The 21,925-nt window shown below is 40.0% G+C and overlaps 1 protein-coding gene across 2 annotated transcripts in view; it reads right to left on the bottom strand.

Moving 5' to 3' along the window:
• Window positions 1–21,925, bottom strand: part of LOC126237366 (prolyl 4-hydroxylase subunit alpha-2) — an 840,261-nt gene that overhangs the window by 773,915 nt on the left and 44,421 nt on the right. The window lies entirely within an intron of this gene.

Here is a 21,925-nt window from a genome sequence, read left to right as displayed (position 1 = left end):
AATCCGAAAAGGCTTATGTTTGCAGTATGTGGTTTACTTAAAGATACATGTCCTCTGATGAGGGTTGTTGAAGCCTCAGGGGACATGCACTCTTTGCATTGTCAGGTGCCTGACGAGCACCAGGGACCTCAGTCGTTGCCAGCACTACTTCCATTTCTTTTCGTGCTGCCAACCTTCCTCTTCATCATTCAGAACTTTTACTATCTTCTTTCCTTCTTCTCTATCAGAGCAAACTGAAAAGTGTAGAAATAATGTAAGAATACTGAAAACAAGGTAAATGAATCCTGTAGTATGACTAAATGTAAAAATATTTTTTGAAAATAGGGATAATTATGATGTTGAAAAAAATATGTGTGTTTAAAACTGAGTAGAGAAACCTGATTAATATGTGTAAAGTAGATATGAGATATATGTGTCTAGTGCCACAAAAAAAAAAGGTAGGCAGAAATGACTTGCAATAGGATTTAAAGTTATCATTCTGAGCTTGACATATCTGATGACCTAAATGTATAATTAAACTGAATATTGACTTCAAAATAAATATTACTGAGTAACAAAGAGGGGAGAAAAACCACAAATCTGGGACTCTCATATAATTCCTGAATATTGTCATTATGTCATTTAAAATTTTATTGATTAATGTATATGTTTCCTGTTGTTGTCATTTGAAAAGAAATGGTTTTGTTGCCACTGTCTAATTACTGTTTCAAAGTTGCAGGTTTTATATTTTGTACCATTAATGCAAATGTTACCAAAGATGTGACATAATGATGAAAAACACAAAGATGATGACAATAAACTGCTCGAAAGTATGTTGTTGGTTAGTAAAACAAGACAAAACAACAAAAATGCTGTGGTCCTGAAGTTGAGGGCTACCAAATATACTGTGTGAGCAGTAGCCAAAGGACTTGCCACTGTGGGGCAAGAAGTTAAGTGGTCACGAACTGCCAAACCTAGAGGATGGGGCAGTGTGTCAATTTAAAAATGTGTTTTCTTTAGTGTTTTTAATCTAAATTGTGTTTTGTGTCTAAATATTTATAGTTAAAGACTGCCAAAACAATAATGGGCAGAATGTGTAACATGGACTGCTAGTGCTGGGGCAAGCAGTGAACTTAGTTAGGTTTATTGGTCAATGTGTTATGAACTGACTATTCTTTCTGAAGTCAGTGAAAATTTATTATAGAATATATATGGATTCTTATTCAAATGGATGTAGATGTTTTGATGCTAGGGTTCTTGGAATAACTTGAAGTTTTGGACTGTCTGTTTTTAAAATACAGCAGTGATGATTAAAGATAGGTTCTGAATAGGTTAATGTGTTTTTGTGCAACAAACATTTTGGACTGCTATTAATGAAGAGCAGCTTTAAAGTTAATTGTTTTGAGAAAACCTTGAAAATTTACTTTTGTATTTAAAGAGTCAGTTGGAAAAAGTTCTCATAGCTGTTTGTGTAAATATTTGTGCATTTATGGATGCAAACTGAAATTTTGAACTTTACATTAACTACTGAACCCTGTGAAAAGTACTATGATCATTAACATGCTTGTGTGTCTGGATATTTACATTCCTTTAAAAATATTGAAAGACAAATTTCTGCCTTGTTGAGTTAAAATTATTTATGCTGTTGTCTATGTGTTTATTATTATTATCTGTGCTATTGTATATGTGTTTATTATTATTATTTTTTTTATTTGAAGGCTATACCTTTTCTACTAATATGAAACTTACAGTATTTGGTGTACTGTTTTGTCTTTTATTTGAACTGTATGGGTATGAATGAACATGTTTAAAGGTATCTTGTGTAACGATGCAAAATTAGTTTCCATAAACCAGTGTGAAAATGAAAATTAGTGTAAATGTCTCATTTTTGAAAGTGTTTTTGAAAAAAGTTTAAAAAATTCTTAGTGTATAATACTGTATATTTGTAATATGTGTATTTTTTTTGTCCCAACTGAAGTTGGATGGTATAATTTTTTTTCTGTAGCCAACACCACTTAGGTGTTATAGATGTTTACTTGATGTGTCCCTTACGGGAACTTCAACGAAACATGGGGCATGTGTAACACCATAGCTCCAATGCTCTACTCATCTATTTTGCCTTTTTTATTTAATATTACATCGTTAAGAACCTGTAAATGTTTTTGATTGAATAGATAACACAAAATTGTATACTCTTTTCTTTGTTAAAACTTTGATGTCGTAGTTTGTTTCAATGCAAAGTAGTGTATCTGTACTGTAAATACTTTGTCCCATTTGGAGGGAACAAAACTTACTGTATATAATTGTAATTTTGTATGAATAATTTTTTGTAGAGGTGTCAATGTGTGAAAATATTCTGTCTTATTTAATGTATTTGATTGCTGTTATGTAAACTGCTGATCCTCACTTAGGGCTCTTAGTATTCTGTGTATAAGAGGTGTAGTGGTTCCCCTCGGGAACGGAACTGTGTAGCGCGCGCAAAATGTGGTTGGCCTTGGTGGAAAAGGTGGAACAAGAGTCAGTCAGGGACGAGCAGTCAGTCGGGGATGAGCTACGAGTCCGTGCACTGCGGTGTAAAAGTTGCATAGTGCTGGTTTCGAAAGAGGCTTTTCTGTTATTTTCCAATGCCTCGGATGGATGGATAAATAGCTGGGCTATTCTGGAATTTGTATCTATCATCGCCACCAAGAAATGACAGAGTCCAGCAATTCTGCCTGCAATTTCACCTACCAATATGCAGTTGCCACCACATTGCGCAATCACTGTAACGTAATACTATAATGATGTACAGTGAAGGATCAGCTTAATGGATGTGTTATTGTGCTGAAATATAAGGTAATTTATATCTGAATTTATGTACCTACCTTGACTTTTCTCCTCATCATAACACCTCTCAGGGTCCTTTTCCGTTTGAACTAAAGTAATTACCGAGTGTCCCTATTGAAAGAACTTTTATGACCAATGTTATGCTAATTAATGTCTCTTGTACTTCGTAAAAAGAAAGTTAACGTTAATGTGACAAGAAAGTGGGTTAAAGTAAATGTTGGTTGATGAAAATAATTTTCCTATTAATACTGCTTATTAAAGTGCTGTTGCCAACTGCAAAATTAAAAGTTCTTAAGACTCAGGCTTATAAAGTTTTGCTTAGTAAATGATCACATTACTGCCTGTTGTAAATCGCATAAAGTGAGTCAGTATCCTACATAAATGTTAATTTTATGTCTCACGGTAGTAAAAGTGGAAAACTGCATAGTAGGAAATTATATGTTCATGATTACTAAGTGTTGTCTCTCTTGTGTGCATATTAACAGTATAAAGACCACTCAGTTTGTGTAAATTTTGCAAATAGTTTGTGCTACTCCAGTGGGTAGCTTCAATCTTAAAACATATGTGTGTCAGACTTCATTGCACTCTCGTGTGGCCAAGTCTAGGTTGTGTTTGTCCGTTATAGTTACTTATACCTACTTTCTTAAACGAGAATGTTAATCATTCTCTTGCCTAGTTAGGCTGGCGGCCGTTTTCTTTATCCGTTGAACAGTGCAGATAGGCAAAATTTTGTTTGGTACTATTCAAATATTTACGTAATTCTGACTTTCATTTCCGATAAGCCACTTCCGTTAGGAACAACACGGTCAACTTAACAAAATTCCTCTGAGGGTAACACTGCTCTGTTGCTTTATACCATAATCGTTATAACAAAATAATTCTGTTTTGTAAACTGCCCCCAGTTTTGAGGTTAAGGTATAGCAATAGCAGTTAGGAGTGTTATAGTACCGCTTTCTATATTCTAAAAAAATTAGTAAATGACGTTACAGATTTCATATCCAGTTCAGAAAGACCCTCTCTTCTCACAGTCAAATGCAAAAATAAATAGTATACCTTTGTCAATTGCCATGCTCCAATTAAAGATGACAGTAAGAAAACTCCGAGTAAGGTGGAAGCATTCTGCTAACTTGTTGAAGAAGAAATATCAAAAATTCCAAAATCGTTTGTTGTGATACTACTCGGGGATTTTAACCCACAAATAGGAAGGGGGAAAATTCTTTGAAAAATAGTAGGAGGATATTATCTGAATAAAATCAAGCTGAAACTTTTTCCCAATTAAAAACAAAAGAGAAAGCAAAAATTGATTAAACGTGACACATACTGTCTCAACATCACAAAAGAGGCAATAAAACATTTTCAAGAATAAATTGAAATAGCTAAACCAGGGAAATGGAAACACTTATCCAAAGCAATTAACAGAGTAGCGAAGAATGTATCTGGATCAACAAAAATGAAGAAGAAAGTCTGGTGGAATGAAATCTGTGAAAAAGCAGTTGCAGAAAAAAGAAAACTGTGAAAGAAATGGAAATGTTTTGGGAAGACTGAGCACTGTGATGAATTTAAAATGCAAAGGAAAGAAACAGCAAGGTTAATAAAGAGTGCTTAACGATCTTTTGAGAGATTACAACTTCTTGACATACAAAAGAGCTTTGTTAAAAATAACGTCTGGTATTTCTATCAGATGTTTAAAAATCATCTAAAGGGCTACCAAGCTCCAAGTATTTGTCTCAGACATGAAAAATGTTAAAATAGGCCTAAGCAATACCCATAACTGTGAAATATTAAGAAAGTACTTTGAACATCTCTTAAACTGTGAAGAATCGAACTGTGAGCTAGACCTCCAGATCTCCATGAAAAAACAGAAGCAGATCCACCACCTACAGCCGAAGAAATTAAAAAAGCAATAAATACTCTGAAAAACAATAAAGCCAGTGAAGAAGACTGTATTATAGCTGTTCTTAAAAATGATCTCAGCCAAAAATTACAATTACCCTTCAAACCATGTCGGAAGAAAATCTGGAAACTGAAAAGATCCCAGAAGACTGGAAAGTGGCTCTTATCCATCCTTCGCACAAGAAAGGTGGCAAGCATGATGTTAATAACTGCAGAGGTATATCTCTGTTGCCAGAGAGCTATAAAATATTTTCAACTATGTTACTAAACAAGGTAGAAGCAACAGTTGATACCCATTTGGGTGAATATCAGACAGGGTTTAGAAAGAGCGGATTTTCAACAATTTTCAATCTAAATTCCGTAATCAGTCACAGACTTACAAACTCTTAAAGGAACGGATAGACGTTTCAAGTTGAAATTTATATCACATATTAAGGTCTATGGACTCTTGGCGGTGCTAAACAGTGATATTTCTAAGACAATGCAATCAAAAGATACAACCTCTTCTATCATATATTTTGATTCTCGCTATCCCACTCATTGTACCTCTAAGGTATTTCCCCCTGTCGTAGAATCAAGAAATTTGGCAAGAAGAAAGGCTTCACAGTACAAGCAAAGGGGAAAAATCAGAAAAGTGCTAATTTGTAATTATATCACAAGGAGGAACATTCTGTTGTCATTTATCATCCGACTTCAAACTAAAAATTAAAACATTCTCGATAATCTTGGAACCCCTGGGATCGATGCCTTGCCAGTATCAAGGTCGATAACAGGCAGAAATCGTCGTGATTCTCGATTGCGGAAAGAGATGAACTGTCTATATACATAATTAAGTTTGAACCCAATTCTCAGTGCGCGAGTCCTACTCGCATCTGCCCATTTTTTTATATCCTTAACTTTGAGACCTAAAACAAACTAAGGCCTCCTCTTAGCATTTGCTATGCGCTGGCATAAATCCGGTACTACTGCCACATGCCTAATAAACTAGAAGCAACACATATCCTGTCTCCTTCTTTCATATAAAATGCAAGGCAAAGGAGGAAATATAATGACATAAGATGTCATTTTACAAATAATGGTGTGGATTACACAGGATGAGTAATGGCAATATGTAATACATAAACTTTTTGAAGCAGATCACACATTACTTGCATCTAAAAGTCAGATAATTCATGAATTTATGTCAATTCCACAGCTCAGTTCCTCTGGGCGAGTTTGAAGAAGTTCACCGCGGATAAGCGGTGTAGAAAACGCGATTGCAACAAGATAAAATAGGACAAATGTCTCGTGAAACGATTCTATAGAAGCGTTTCAGTATATGCATTTTAGATGATTTACCTTTTTTCCAGAGACGGTTAGGTAAGTTTTTTAAAACTCATATCTTAGCTATGAGATCGCATCCAACAGTTGTGTAAGAGAATGCACGAACAATTGAAAGTACAGCAATCGCTCCTGTTTTGTAACTGATTCAGGAACAGCTTCATTTAAAAATATGCTGTTCCGGTTATTTATTTCTACCTTCAGTAACTGAATTAGCTTTGTTGTAGCAGTAATGTTCGCAGGTGAGAATAGCTGCCACGATCACTCCTACATTATTAAAGAGAAATGAAATTTTGTAAGTATACAGGGGCGAGATGATTTTATTTCACGGAACGGAAAAGTAGATTACAGTGAGACGGAGGTCCAAGCGGCAGTGTGTAATAGTTCAACAATCGCATATACAGTAGGAGTATTGCTCGTTAATCTATATGATATGTTTTGCTTATCAGAATTCCTTTCTGCTGAGCAAAAGGCTGTAAGTAGTTCAGTTTGTAGTGATTCTGCTTCATGCTGGTAGTCAAAGTAGTTTAAACTGGAGCATAATATATTTATGCATGTCCTACGCATGGCTACTTACTTTGTGTCGTTTTAAAACTCTCAAAGTAATGATCTGATGTTCCACGACAAAATCTGCGGTAATGATGTTGTCACTCATGACGTAAAATCCACATGCCAAATTTTAACTGTCCATATTACTTAAATGGTACTCCCTCGTCCACCAAAAAATGGGCAAAAGAGTGAAAGTTTGATACATTATGCTTTTAACACGCGACAGATTTATCCTTTCATGTTACCTTGTGCATCATCTGGTTCACTGTTCAGACAGTGATGGAAGAAAACATATAATCTGCTAGGAAGCATCTCGTTTTCAGACGAATGCTCGAAAATACGTGTAAATTTATTATGCAGTTATCAGAAATGTGTTTTTACCCAGCGCGTCGTCTTTTACATGAAATAGGTATTTGCGTTGTGTTGCTTTTATTCAATCCAGCAATGATACACAAACAGTATTAAGACAAGAACCAAAAGATTTTGATAAATGCTATTTATCAAGAAAACTAATCGCAGTGAGTCAGATAATATTAACAGTTTGTCGCCTCAAAATCTTCCTCATTTAATAGGGTTTGAACCCGAGATGAACATAAATCCCAAGTTACTTTATCAATATAATTCAACAAAATTTTGCTAATAACGTTGAAACTTCTTTATTTAAATGTGTGTGTCTGTACTTAAATTGCTGAATGACTGAGAAGATGAAACTTCTGTGTTATTTAATTCTGAAACAGCTGAGTAAAACTGCAAGTACTGAGTCTACTTTCTCTTTACTTTTTCTTATCGTGTCAACACTGACCCACAATATTCTAGCGCAACGCAATCTGACTGCTCAAAAAAATTTTACCTGACTTCAAATAATTAATACAAAAGAATGGTCCTGAATGAGGAGCAATTCTGACAATAACCTAAACATTTCATTAAGCATTTACCTCACAAAAATCTTACTAATAAGCATGTGGTTAGCAGAGGAAAGATTTTGTTGCAAACCAAAAATTTATTTTTTTCCTTAATAATGTGACATTCAGTTCAAACACGAATACAAATCGTCATTGACATCGAGTACAAAGATATACGAGGTGCGGCTAGGAAAAAACCAGACTGATTCTGGAAAAAACATTTATTTACAATTATTTACAATTTCATGTTATCTCCTTCAATGTACTCTCCTCCTCGGTCTCTACACCGCTCCATACGAATTTTCCACTGTTCATAGCAATGCTGCAGATCATTTTCGGTAAGTCCATACATTACTTCCGTCGCTTTTCTTTTACTACTTCAACAGTCTCAAATTTAGTTCCTTTCAAAGCTGACTTGACTTTAGGGAAAAGAAAAAAGTCACAGGGGGCCAAATCAGGTGAGTAGGGTGGATGATCTAAGATGGGAATGTTGTTTTGCCAAAAACGTCTTCACTGACAACGCACTGTGAGCTGGGGCATTGTCTTGGTGAAGGATCCATGACTTTTTTCTCCACAAATCGTTCCGTTTCCTCCGTACTCGCTCACGTAGGGTAGCCAGGACGCTAATGTAGTAATGCTGATTCACTGTTTGTCCCTCTGGTACCCAATCAATGTGCACAATCCCTTTGATGTCAAAAAAAAAAAACAATCATCATTGCCTTGAATTTCGATTTTGACATTCGTGCTTTTTTTTGTCGCGGAGAACCAGGAGTTTTCCAATGCATCGATTGGCGTTTAGTTTCGGAATCGTAAGTAAAAAACCACGATTCATCGCAAGTAATAACATTTTGTAAGAAGGTGGGATCACTTTCAATGTTTTCCAGGATGTCAGAACAAATCATTCTTCGGCGTTCCTTCTGTTCAGTTGTGAGACACTTTGGAACCATTTTTGAACACACTTTGTTCATGTTGAAACTTTCATGAAGAATCTGCCTAACACTTTCCTTGTCAACTCCTGTTAACTCAGACACTGCTCTGATTGTTAAACGGCGGTCTTGTCGAACAAGTTTACCGATTTTTTCAATGTTTGCATCAGTTTTTGCTGACAATGGTCTGCCAGTGCGAGTGTCATCACTGGTGTCTTCGCGGCCATCTTTAAATCGTTTAAACCACTCAAACACTTGTGTTCGCGATAAACAATCATCGCCGTACACTTGTTGTAACATTACAAACGTTTCACTTGCAGATTTTCCTAGTTTGAAACAAAATTTGATGTTAACACGCTGTTCTTTCTGTACACTCAACATTTTCCGACGCACAGACAAAACGTCAACTACTTAAAACAGACGCCACGGGCAGACTGAGTTCAGGAGGCAGATGAAACTCGAGCAGTAGGCGGAGCGAGAGTCACGTGACAGGCCACGCGACTTTCAGCCTTATTGCATTCGTTTTGTTGTTTCACCAGTACTAGTCCGGTTTTTTTCTAGCCACACCTCGTATAATGACGAATAATTTTCAATCTCCAAGTCGGATACTTCCAGGTCGATAGCCTACGTTAACACGTCAGACTTTTAATAATCGTATTATTCCTTGCTGCGAATTGGCATAGTAAGTCTCCATTCTCGTTGTTTTCTTCATGTAGTGAATATTTTCCAGAAACTCCATATAGATGTTCATTCCTCCCTTTTTTTGCATTAATTTCTCCTATTACCAGCATCAGGTCATAGTTAGGTACTGCGCAGCATACTTTTTCCAAGACTTCGTAGAACTTTTCTTTAATTATGTCCTCTTTTTCCTCTGTTGGTGCATGTGCATTAATTATTGATATATTCCTAAATTTCCCTCTTAGTCTGAGCCTATGCATCCTTTCATTTATGGGTTCAAATTCTAGAAGGCTTTTCCTAACTTCCCTAGTTATTATAAACCCTGTTCCAAGTTGGCCTGTTTTTTCTTCTGGTCCACTATATACTAATGAGTACTCAGGTTTATCGATCGGCCCGTTCCCTTGCCATCTTATTTCCTGCAGCCCTACGATATTTGAATTTTAAAATTTCATTGGCTGTTTCTTTCATTTTTCCAGGCTGAAGCATGTCCTCCCATTCCATGATGCTACCGTCAGATCCTTTATTCTTTTCCTTTGCAAGGGTCGTGATACATGCTTTCCATCCAGTTTCCGAGGCTTCCATTGAATATCCGTAATATTCTTTTTTTTTCTTTCTTTTTTACAGTATGGGGTTATTAACCCCATGCCCAACCCCCAACCCGGAGAACCAGGATTTGTATGAGGCTTACTCCTCTAGGGAAGCTGGCGTCACTACGCCTCTAGAACCCTATCTGTCCTATGTTGTGGGACACACTTTGTCTGGCTCATCTGTCGAGACCCATCCGCTTGGGTGACCCTACCAGTAGCTATGCTACCGCCGGCATAGCTCTGGACTTCAACAAAGCACGGAAACCCTCCCGCCCGGCACTGAAGGTACCTACTATAAGGCAGTGTCCGCTGGGAGCTTATTTAGGCTCAAATAGAATGAGACACTACATTTTAGCAACTGAAACTTGCGCGTAACACCTTCGATAAAGTTACGTATAAAATGCATTTTGACTTTCAGTGACCAATGCAGATTATGCTTTCTACCTATATACCTGAAGTGCTGGCTTTCCCTTTTCTTCCCTTGGGCACAAATACTGAGCTTAACAAGAATCCTCTTGATCTGTTTTTCTTCCGATACTAGAGGCCTGAATGTCAAAACACTGAGAAAAAAAAAATTCTGTAACGCTTTATATTGTCTCTGGCTTTAAAATTCAATTTTCTAATGAGTACTTCATACATTATATCGTAAATAAAGAATAAACTGTTACAGATAATGCTATTACGTACAAAGAACCTCGTATCGTGGAAAAAAGAATTTACTTAGTATTTAATAAATTTTACACGTGCTTTAAGAGATCGATATAATATAACTGACATTGCCTAAAATGTGCACACGAATAAATATTCTGAAACATAAGGGCATTCGCATCTAATTTGTAACGATACCATACCTTAACTCCAACCTGTAAGAGACAGCGTTGATCTCACAATATTTGTTGGAAAAATTCTGGTGTTTTTAAAACAACCTTACTTTCTTTCAGACACGAGGGTTGGAACTTAAATAGTGGCAACTACTTATTCACAACCGATACAAAAGAGTCACATATCTGTACCTGTTACTGTCTTCAGAGTAGTCACCAGCGTTGTGTAGAACCCGTTGCCAGCGATGTGGAAGGCGTAGTATACCGTTAGCAGAGCCTGTTCTGTTGATGGTGCGAATGGAGCGGTCTACTGCCTGTCGAATCTCTGGAACAGTTCTGAAGCGAATGCCACGAAGTGGTTCCTTCATCTTCGGAATCAAATCAAAGTCACAAGGACTTAAGTCCTGGGAGTATGGTGGATGGTACAGTACTTCCCAGTCCCATCGACCGAACAGAGCAGCCACAGCTTGCGCTGTACGCGCCCGTGCATTGTCGTGCAAAATGATGGTGAGTTGCGCAGAAAGTGTCGCCACTTCTTTCGAAAAGCTGGTCGCAGGCGGTGCTCCAAAAACGAACAGTAATACTGTGCATTGACGGGGCGTAAGAAAGCCTCTCCTTCGCGTTCATAACGCTCCATGTGCGTCTGAGCAGCGTCGTAACGCACCCATTTCTGCATTTCCGTCAAGTCATGCGGAACACATCGTGATGCAATTTTTCGCATGCCCAAGCGTTCCTTCCGGATGCGAAGCACAGTAGTATGCGTTAATCCGGTTTGTCTGCCACAGTTTGCCGACCTTCGTTGAAGGCTTTTACCCAACGTGCCACTATTCTGTACGGCAATTCCGATTCCCCGCACGCCTCTTGAAGACCTTGATGACACTGTCGTGCTGCGTCAATCTTGATCCAACTCCGTTGTTCCCGTTTTGAAAACATAATGACACCCTTACGTTAGACCGCTCGCTCACAAGTGGTTGTGTTTCCCTCGATTGTGCGCACGCCGGTGACGTGGGACGGGCGAGTCCATTTGCTTACAAGGGAACCTCCCCATCGCAGCCCCCTCAGATTTAGTTATAAGTTGGCACAATGGATAGGCCTTGAAAAACTGAACACAGATCAATCGAGAAAACGGGAAGAAGTTGTGTGGAACTATGAAAAAAATAAGCAAAATATACAAACTGAGTAGTCCATGGGAAGGATAGGCAACATCAAGGACAAATTGAACTCAGGAGTGCCGTGGTTAGCGTGAGCACCTGCGGTACGAGAGGTCTTTGGTTCAAGTCTACCCTCGAGTGAAAAGTTTAATTTTTTGTTTTCAGACAATTATCAAAGTTCAGGCACTCACACATAATTAACTTCGCTCACCAAAATTCCAGGACATGTTCAGATTTGCTTGGACGTATGCAGGATTTGACGGTCTACACACGGAAAAATTTGAAAACGTTAAAAACATATGTTTTGACAGAGCACAGGGAAAACTGTGCGACTGTGAAACTGTTGCATTCATTTGTTGCAGTTTATGTGACAAACTCCTATGTTTTCATCACTTTTTTGGGAGTGATTATCACATCCACAAGAAAACCTAAATCGGGCAAGGTAGAAGAATCTATTTACCTATTCGCCAACTGTACAAGTTAGGTGGGTCGACAACATATTCCTGTCATGTGAAGCAGGTGCCGTCACCAGTGTCGTATAGAATATATCAGACGTGTTTTCCTGTGGAGGAATCGGTTGACCTATGACCTTGCGATCAAATGTTTTCGGTTCCCATTGGAGAGGCACGTCCTTTCGTCTACTAATCGCACGGTTTTGCGGTGTGGTCGCAAAACACAGACACTAAACTTATTACAGTGCACAGAGACGTCAATGAACGAACGGACAGATCATAACTTTGCGAAAATAAAGAAATTAAAATTTTCACTCGAGGGAAGACTTGAACCAAGGACCTCAGGTGCTCACGCTAACCACGGGACCACGGCGCTCGTGAGCATACACTACCATGATGTTGCCTATCTTGCGCAAGGACTACTCTGTTTGTATACTTTGCTTTTTTTTCATAGTTCCACACAACTTCTTCCTGTTTTCTCGATTGACCTGTGTTCAGTTTTTCAAGGCCTATCCACTGTGCCAACTTATAACTAAATCTGAGGGGGGTGCGATGGAGAGGTTCCCTTGTTAGAGGTAAGGAAGGTATGCAAACAACGTGTGCTATCAGCGACAACAGTGGATTCCATTGCATAGTGTCTTCACAGCAGTGTTGCCACTATTTAAGTTCCAACGTACGTATTTTTCTATGTACGCAGACAGTGCACAACAATAGTTTTATCTTGGCCAAAAAATGAGAAAGAAATTAACTTTACTCGTCGAGTTGCCTGCAATTGGTATCCACCCCTCAGATGATCGACATGTTGGTTTCTCTGTAATGACGTCATGCGCTGTCTCCAAATCTATGGTCAGATACTTTGATGTGCACAAATCATGCGAAAAATAACAGACTTTATTGTTTTTTCCATATCATCCAGTTAATGGCGGAAGCTAAAATTTTCCAAAATTTTCTCGTGACGTTGGCTACTAATTGAAAAAAAGGAAGTATGTTTCGATACGACAGGTGAGATCATTCCCTTGGCAATTAACGAACTGAACTAAACTGTCCAGCATATCTGATCTCTAAATCCCGTAATGCATATCGTGTAGCTCTAATTTAACTGTCTTTTGCCAGATTATTAATTATAAATTTTTACTGAAAGCAATTTTTTTCAACACTGTTTGCACGAGAAGTTAAATTACGCGAACAGTTGCCGTCAAACTTTTTTCAGTCTGACTGTAACGCCGTTTTTACTTCTATCAGGTGTATGGAAGCGGAATGCCGTTTCGACAGGATCGAAAAAAAGCGGCGCAACGACAGGTGGACAGGTGGTACTTCAGCTGAGCCATTAGTTCGCACAGTGGCCTGTAAACCAGTACACATCTGCAGGCATTCACAGTTCCATCAAGTGGGAAGTTTGCCTCATGCGTTAGCAGGCTGTTAACAACCTTTCTGCATTATTCTACGTTTGTACAAGCCAGCAAATCTGTTTTATAACGAGCAGCAGCTCTAGGACTGATCTGTATGATGCGAAAATAGGCGATCGACCCTAATAATGAATTACAGGACAAATCAGTCAAATCTAAAGTCCGTAAATTCAACTAAATACTTGGGAATTACAATTACGAACATCTTAAAATTGGAAAGAACACACAGAAAATACACAACGCTTGTCCGTCCTCTTTTGGAGTACTGCTGCGTGGTCCTGGGTCCTTACCACATAGGATTAACGGAGTGCACTGAGTGAGTTCAGAGAAGAGCACCACGTTTTGTATTATCGCGTAATAGGATTCAGAGAGTCACTCGCATGTTACGGGACTTGTGGAGGACATCATCAAAACAAAGGCGTCTTTCGTTGCGGCGGACTCTTCTCACGAAATTTCATTTACCAACTTTCTCCCCCGAACGCGAAAATATTTTGCTGACGCCGATCTACACAGGGAGAGGAAGAAACGATCATCATAATAAAATAAGCGAATCAGATTTAAGTGTTCGTTTTATACGCGCGCTCTTCGACATTGGAATGATAGACAATTATTGTGAAGGTGAAACTTCCTGACAGATTAAAACTGTGTGCCGGACCGAGACTGGAACTCGAGACCTTTGCCTTTCGTGGGCAAGTGCTCTACCATCTGAGCTACCCAAGCACGAATCACGCCCCGTCCTCACAGCTTTACTTAAAAAAAATGGCTCTGAGCACTATGGGACTCAACTGCTGAGGTCATTAGTCCCCTTGAACTTAGAACTAGTTAAACCTAACTAACCTAAGAACATCACACACATCCATGCCCGAGGCAGGATTCGAACCTGCGACCGTAGCGGTCTCGCGGTTCCAGACTGCAGCGCCTTTAACCGCACGGCCACTTCGGCCGGCAGCTTTACTTCTGCCAGTATCTTATCTCCTACCTTCCAAACTTTACAGAAGCTCTCCTGCGAACCTTACATTCCTGAAGGAAAGAATATTGCGGAGACATGGCTTAGCCACAGCCTGGGGGATGTTTCTAGAATGAGATTTTTACTCTGCAGCAGAGTGTGCGCTGATATTAAACATGCTGGCAGATTAAAACTGTGTGCCTGACCGAGACTCGAACTCGGGACCTTTGCTTATGAAGGTGGTTCGATGAACCAACTGCCAGGGATTTAAGTGTGATTTAGATTATTTGCTCTCTTACTGGATTAGATCAGTCACATACAGGTACCTAAATGGTTTAGAAATTTACAGAGATGGATAAAAAAACTCAGATCAGTATGTCTTACGCTTTGCAGTTACTTGCACCAAATCGAAACAGGGTTGCCAGTATGTACTGCACAACAAAACTATCGCTATAAAAGAAGCGCCGATTTTGCGAGGCTTACTGGATATCTTAATCTATTAACTACGTCTACTTCGAAGAGTGTAATACAGTTGTTAGAGAATTCAAACTGAGACGGTGAAATTAACTGCCGTATAACCGGCATTTTGCATGAAACCGTGGAACATAATTGGAGAGGAAAAACTTGCATCTTTTTGTGGATTCCAGCTCATACTGGAATGGAAAGGCCGATCATTTGGCAAAAAAAACAGCAAATGCTGGAATTCTCAGACATCAAACCTTTCCCCAGTCCGATCTTGTACTATGGTTAAAAAAAAACGTCGGAGAACTTAATAAAGAAAACTGGAAGTATTGTTATAGTGCAAACGTCAAGTGGTTATGCCTCCATTGCGACAGGAGTTCCTCTAAAATGGTGCTTCGCTGCCCACAAAATTAGAAAAGGCTTCTCTAAAGTCTGACAAGAAATAGGTTCAGTAGCAACAGTTTGCCAGTTCATTTGTTCAGAATCGGTGTTGTCAATAATAGCGGATTCAACTGTGGCGAGCCGACCGATGTGGCCGAGCGGTTCTAGGCGCTTTAGTCCGGAATCGCGCTACTGCTACGGTCGCAGGTTCGAATACTGCCTGGGGCTTGGATGTGCGTAATGTCCTTAGGTTAGATAGGTTTAAGTAGTTGTAAGCCTAGGGGACTGATGACCTCGGATGTTAAGTCCCATAGTGCTTAGAAACATTTGAATCAACAGCGGCGATCGCGAGACGAAAATAATATATTTCTGCATGTTCTAAATGGTCACGCAAAGAAAGTCATAGCTGCAGAAATCATGAATCCAAATTTCTTGTCGTATGTCCAGCATATTGTTCCAGAACAATGTGCGCATACACGAGCCATTGCAGAAATTAATCACAACGTGCCAATCTGTAGCTTGTAGTTGTTTCTGTACTCACAATATGCCCCTTGATGGTTGCCTATGGATCACACAGGAATTTTCGCAAGGAAGGTTCAGAGTAAGAGCTTAACCATGGCCATACATTAGCAAGTTTATATCGAGTGCGTTGCAGAATTTTCGTTGGTGAGACCTTACACATCGTTCACGGAGTCCCGATCTCTTCCCACGCATTTTCCATGTTTCTGTAATGCTGAAGAAAGATATTCGTCTACGTCGATTTGCTTCGGACGACGAGATAAACGCCTGGATACGACCGTGGTTCCGCAGGTAACCGCAAACATTTTTCCATGAAGGTACTGACTGCAATGTCTCACAGAGGGATAAAAAAATGTGTTAACGGCTATGGCGACTACTTTTGAAATAATATACAGCCTACTTACTTTTTTCCATCTGTTCCGTTTTCATTTCATCGCCCTTATATGTGCCACAACACTTACTTACAACCGAAAATGAAATTACCTATTTATAAAGTTTTGCTGAAAACATTAATGAAAATGTCGGTTCGCACAAGTGAGCTGCGTTCGGGACACGCTCGAGGAGGATCTCGTTTTAGTCTTGGGGAGAAACGGGTTTGTGTCTAGGTCGCGGTAAAATGAAGATATTGTGGTAGTTGTCCACGGCATACAACAGAAAAGTTATAAATTTCTTGAATGAAGATGACTTGCGGACATGGTGAAATTTTACTACTTTGGAGACAGTTTGTGAGGCAGTTTAGCAATGAACTTTAACTACAAATCTTAATAAGATAGTATTTGAGCCTTTGCAACTTACAACTACAGATCGTTGAACCTAGTTACTTGCTTCCCGCGAAATTTTTCTTTCATTAATAAATAGTTACAGTTGAAACTGAACCTCTGACTGTCGCTTGAGCGTGGTAGCCGTTACAATCATTTCAAGTACAATTTGCTAATTTTGCGCAGTTTAATATTCTCCGGTGAACTTTATAAAATACACAACTGGCCATTAAAATTGCTACACCATGACGCGAAATTTAACCGACAGGAAGAATATACTGTGATATGCAAATGATTAGCATTTCAGAGCATTCACACAAGGTTGGCGACGGTGGCGACACCTACAATGTGCTGACATGAGGAAAGTTTCCAGCCGATTTCGCATACACAAACAGCAGTTGACCGGCGTTGCCTGGTGAAACGTTGTTGTGATGCCTCGTATAAGGAGGAGAAATGCGTACCATCACGTTTCCGACTTTGATAAGGGTCGGATTGTAGCCTATCACGATTACGGTTTATCGTATCGCGACATTGCTGCTCGCGTTGGTCGAGGTCCAATGACTGTTAGCAGAATATGGAATCGCTGGGTTCAGGAGGATAATACGGAACGCCGTGCTGGATCCCAACGGCCTCGTATCACTAGTGGACGAGATGACAGGCATCTTATTCGCATGGCTGTAACGAATCGTGCATCCACGTTTCGATCCCTGAGTCAACAGATGGAGACGTTTGCAAGACAACAAAAAATCTGCACGAACAGTTCGACGACGTTTGCAGCAGCATGGACTATCAGCTGGGAGACGATGGCTGCGGTTACCCTTGACGCTGCATCACAGACAGGAGCGCATGCGATGGTGTACTCAACGACGAACGTGGGTGCACGAATGGCAAAACGTCATTTTTTCGGATGAATCCAGGTTCTGTTTACAGCATCATGATGGTCGCATCCGTGTTTGGCGACATCACGGCGAACGCACATTGGAAGTGTGTATTCGTCATTGCCATACTGGCGTATCAACCGGCGTGATGGTATGGGGTGCCATTGGTTACACGTCTCGGTCACCTCTTGTTCGCATTGACGTCACTTTGAACAGTGAACGTTACATTTCAGATGTGTTACGGCCCGTAGCTCTAGCCTTTATTCGATCCCTGCGAAACCCTACATTTCAGCAGGATAATGCACGACCGCATGTTGCAGGTCCTGTACGGGCCTTTCTGGATACAGAAAATGTTCGACTGCTGCCCTGGCCAGCACATTCTCCAGATCTGTCACCAATTGAAAACGTCTGGTCAATGGTGGCCGAGTAACTGGCTCGTCTCAATACGCCAGTCACTACTCTTGATGAACTTTGGTATCGCGTTGTAGTTGCTTGGGCAGCTGTACCTGTACACGCTATCCAAGCGCTGTTTGACTCAATGCCCAGGCGAATCAAGGCCGTTATTGCGGCCAGAGGTGGTTGTTCTGGGTACTGATTTCTCAGGATCTATGCACCCAAATTGCGTGAAAATGTCATCACATGTCAGTTCTAGTATAATATATTTGTCCAATGAATATCCGTTTACCATTTGCATTTCTTCTTGGTGTAGCAATTTTAATGGCCAGTAGTGTATTTTACACTGGAACTAATTTGTATTAATGTCGATCATACCTAGACTACTAGGAAAAGGGGCTAGAAAAATATAAAATCAATAGTGGATTCGGTTCCACACTCTCACACTCTCAATTAACCAACAGTTTACTTTAAAAAGGAGTTTCAGGTCGCACAATCAGTTTCCCCGTATAAAATCACATATTATAAATACGAAATATGTGAATATAGAACGTGAAAGCTGGAATGAAATTTGTGATATTTCTGACATTGCAGTACACGATTATAGTTCTGATTTTGAAGCTCATTAGTGCAGATGGATTTGTTAGTTTATGTTGATCGAGGATTTTCTTCCATCATCATCATCATCATCATCATCATCACCATGTACATTTTCGGGTTAGACATCTTTGCAATATCTGAAACCAAGCATTTAAAGCTCATCGCACCATCTTCTTCATGGTAGTCCTATCCTTCTACCCTTGGGTCTGTGGTCATAGGTTTTTCCTTGGCATCCGGCTTCGATCCATAAATAGTAGATGTTTATACCATTCCTTTGTAGACTGGTACATCTTTGCTAGTATTCCTAGAACACTGAGCCCCTCTCTTATCTCATCATTCCTCTTCTGACCTTCTTGTATCCTGGTAATGGACTTCAGAGGTAGCCGTGATCTTGGAGTAGCGTCTTCGATACATTATCGAAACGTCCTCGCTTCCGGGTTCGAAACCCACCACCGCTTAAATTTTGATTAACCATCAGCATTGGCGGCCGAAGAGTTCCGGCAGAAGAAGTCACCCTCATTCTGCCAGCTGCCTTGTCAAAGAGGGCGGAGGAGAGCACAGAGGTTCAGGGCACTCTCTAGCCTTTGATGTGGGAAACTGCCCCTAAGCGCGGAAGAATCAGCAATGATCAGAGGCATGAGGATGTAGTAGGCAATGGAAACCACTGCACTAAAGATATACAACGTTTATCCACAGGGCATGTGGCCTGTAATTGAAAAAGTGTCACGGTGATCTCTCCATGGGCAAAAGATTCCGGAATAGTCCCCCATTCGGATCTCCGAGAGGGGATAGCCGAGTGGAGGTGATCAAGAGATAAAGATTGAATAATCAACGAAAGGATAGCGTTCTACGAGTCGGGACGTGGAATGTTAGAAACTTGACTGCGGCAGGGAAGCTAGAAAATCTGGAAAGGGAAATGCAATGGCTCAATCTAGATATAGTAGGAGTCAGTGAGGTGAAATGGAAGGAAGACAAGGATTTCTGGTCAGATAAGCATAGAGTAATATCAACAGCAGCAGAAAATGGTATAATGGGAGTAGGATTCGTCATTAATAGGAAAGTAGGCAGAGAGTGTGTTACTGTGAACACTTCGGTGATAGGGTAATTCTTATCAGAATCGACAGCAAACCAACACAGGCAACGATACTTCAGGTACATATGCCGACGCCGCAAACTGAAGATGAAGAGACAGAGAAAATATATGAGGATACTGAAAGGGTAATACAGTACGTGAACGACATGAAAATCTAATAGTCATGGGGGACAGGAATGCAGTAGTAGGGGACGGAGTAGAAGAAAAGGTTGCAGGAGATTATGGGCTTGAGACGAGGAATGAGAGAGGAGAAAGGCTAATTGAGTTTTTTACCAAAATTTCAGCTTGTAATAGCGAATACTCTCTTCAAGAATCAGAAGAGGAAGAGGTGTACTTGGGAAAGGCTGGGTGATACGGGAAGATTTCGACTAGATTACACCATGGTCAGACAGAGATTCCGAAATTAGGTACTGGACTGTAAGGCGTACCCATGTGCAGATTCACAATTTAGTAGTGATGATGAGTAGGCTGAAGTTTAAGAGATTAGTCAGGAAGAATCAATGCGCAAAGAAATGGGACAAGGAATTACTAAGGAATGACGAAATACGCTTGATATCCTATAAAGCTGTAGATACAGCAATAAAGAATAGCCCAGTAGGCAGCACAGTTGAAGAGGAATGGACATCTCTAAAAAGAGCAATCACAGAAGCTGGAAAGAAAAACATAGGTACAAAGAATGTAACTGCAAAGAAACCATGGGTAACAGAAGAAATATTTCAGCTGATCGATGAAAGAAGGAAGTACAAAAATGTTCAGGGAAATTCAGGAATACAGAAATACAAGTCGCTGAGGAACGAAATAAACAGGAAGTGCAGGAGAGCTAAGGCGCAATGACTGCATGAAAAATGTGAAGAAATCGAAAAAGAAATGATAGTCGGAAGGTCTGGCTCAGCTTATAGGAAAGTCAAAACAACCTTCGGTGAAATTAAAAGCAAGGGTGATAGCATTACGAGTGCAAACTGAATTCCACTGTCAAATGCAGAGGACAGAGCGGATAGGTGGAAAGCGTACACTGAAGGCCTCTATGAGGGGGGAGATTTGTCTGATTTGATAAAAGAAGAAACAAATCGATTTAGAAGAGATGGGGGGATCCAGTATTAGAATCAGAATTTAAGAGAGCTTTGGAGGACTTACGATCAAATAAGGCACAAGGGATCGATAACATTCCATCAGAATTTCTAAAATCATTAAGGGAAGTGGCAACAAAACGACTATTTACGTTGGTGTGTAAAATATATGGGTCTGTCAATATACCGTCTAACTTTCGGAAAAATATCATCCACGCAATTTCGAAGACTGCGAGAGCTGACAAGTGCGAGAATTATCGTACAATCGACTTAACAGCTCAGGGATCGAAGTTGATGACAAGAATAATATACAGAAGAATGGAAAAGAAAATTGAGTATGTTTTAGATGACGATCAATTTGGCTTTAGGAAAGGTAAAGGCACTACAGGGGCAATTCTGACGTTGCGGTTGACAATGGAAGCAAGACTGAAGAAAAATCAAGACACGTTTTGGGGTTTTGTTGACCTAGAAAAAGCGTTCGACTATGTAAAATTGTGAAAGATGTTCGAAATTCTGAGAAAAGTTGGGGTAAGCTATAGGGAGAGACGGGTAATATGCAATATGTACAAGAGCCAAGAGGGAATCGTAAGAGTGGACGACCAAGAACGAAGCGCTTGGATTGAAAGAGGTATAAGACAGGGATGTAGTCTTCCACACCCCCCCCCCCCCCCCCCTACTGTTCAATCTGCACATCGAAGAAGCAAAGATGGAAATAACAGCAAAGTGAAAGGAAATCAATGATACGATTCGCTGATGACATTACTATCCTGAGTGAAAGTGAAGAAGAATTACATGATTTGCTGATTGGAATGGACAGTCTAATGAGTACAGAATATGGATTGAGAGTAAATCAGAAAGTCGAAATTAATGAGAAGTAGCTGAAATGAGAACAGAGAGAAACTTAACATCAGCATTGATGACCACGAAGTAGATGAAGTTATGGAATTGTGCTACCTAGGCAGCAAAATAAGCAAAGATGGACGGAGCAAGGAGGCCATCAAAAGCAGACTAGCACTGGGACAAAGGGAATTCCTGGCCTGGAGAAGTCTTCTACTTCGCAGCAGATAATCAGGTTGTACTGGCAGATACGGTTCAAATGGCTCTGAGCACTATGGGACTTAACATCTGTGGTCATCAGTCCCCTAGAACTTAGAACTACTTAAACCTAACTAACCTAAGGACATCACACACATCCATGCCCGAGGCAGGATTCGAACCTGCGACCGTAGCGGTCACGCGGTTCCAGACTGAAGCGCCTAGAACCGCACGGCCACACCGGCCGGCGGCAGATACGGAAGACGGTCTATAAAGAGCTGTAAAGTCCTTTCGTACAGTGGC

The sequence above is a fragment of the Schistocerca nitens genome, chromosome 2 (genome assembly GCF_023898315.1).
Source record: "Schistocerca nitens isolate TAMUIC-IGC-003100 chromosome 2, iqSchNite1.1, whole genome shotgun sequence".
Lineage (NCBI taxonomy): Eukaryota > Metazoa > Arthropoda > Insecta > Orthoptera > Acrididae > Schistocerca > Schistocerca nitens.
The sequence above is the reverse complement of the archived record's forward strand: the minus strand, read 5'-3'. Positions and strand labels throughout refer to the sequence as shown.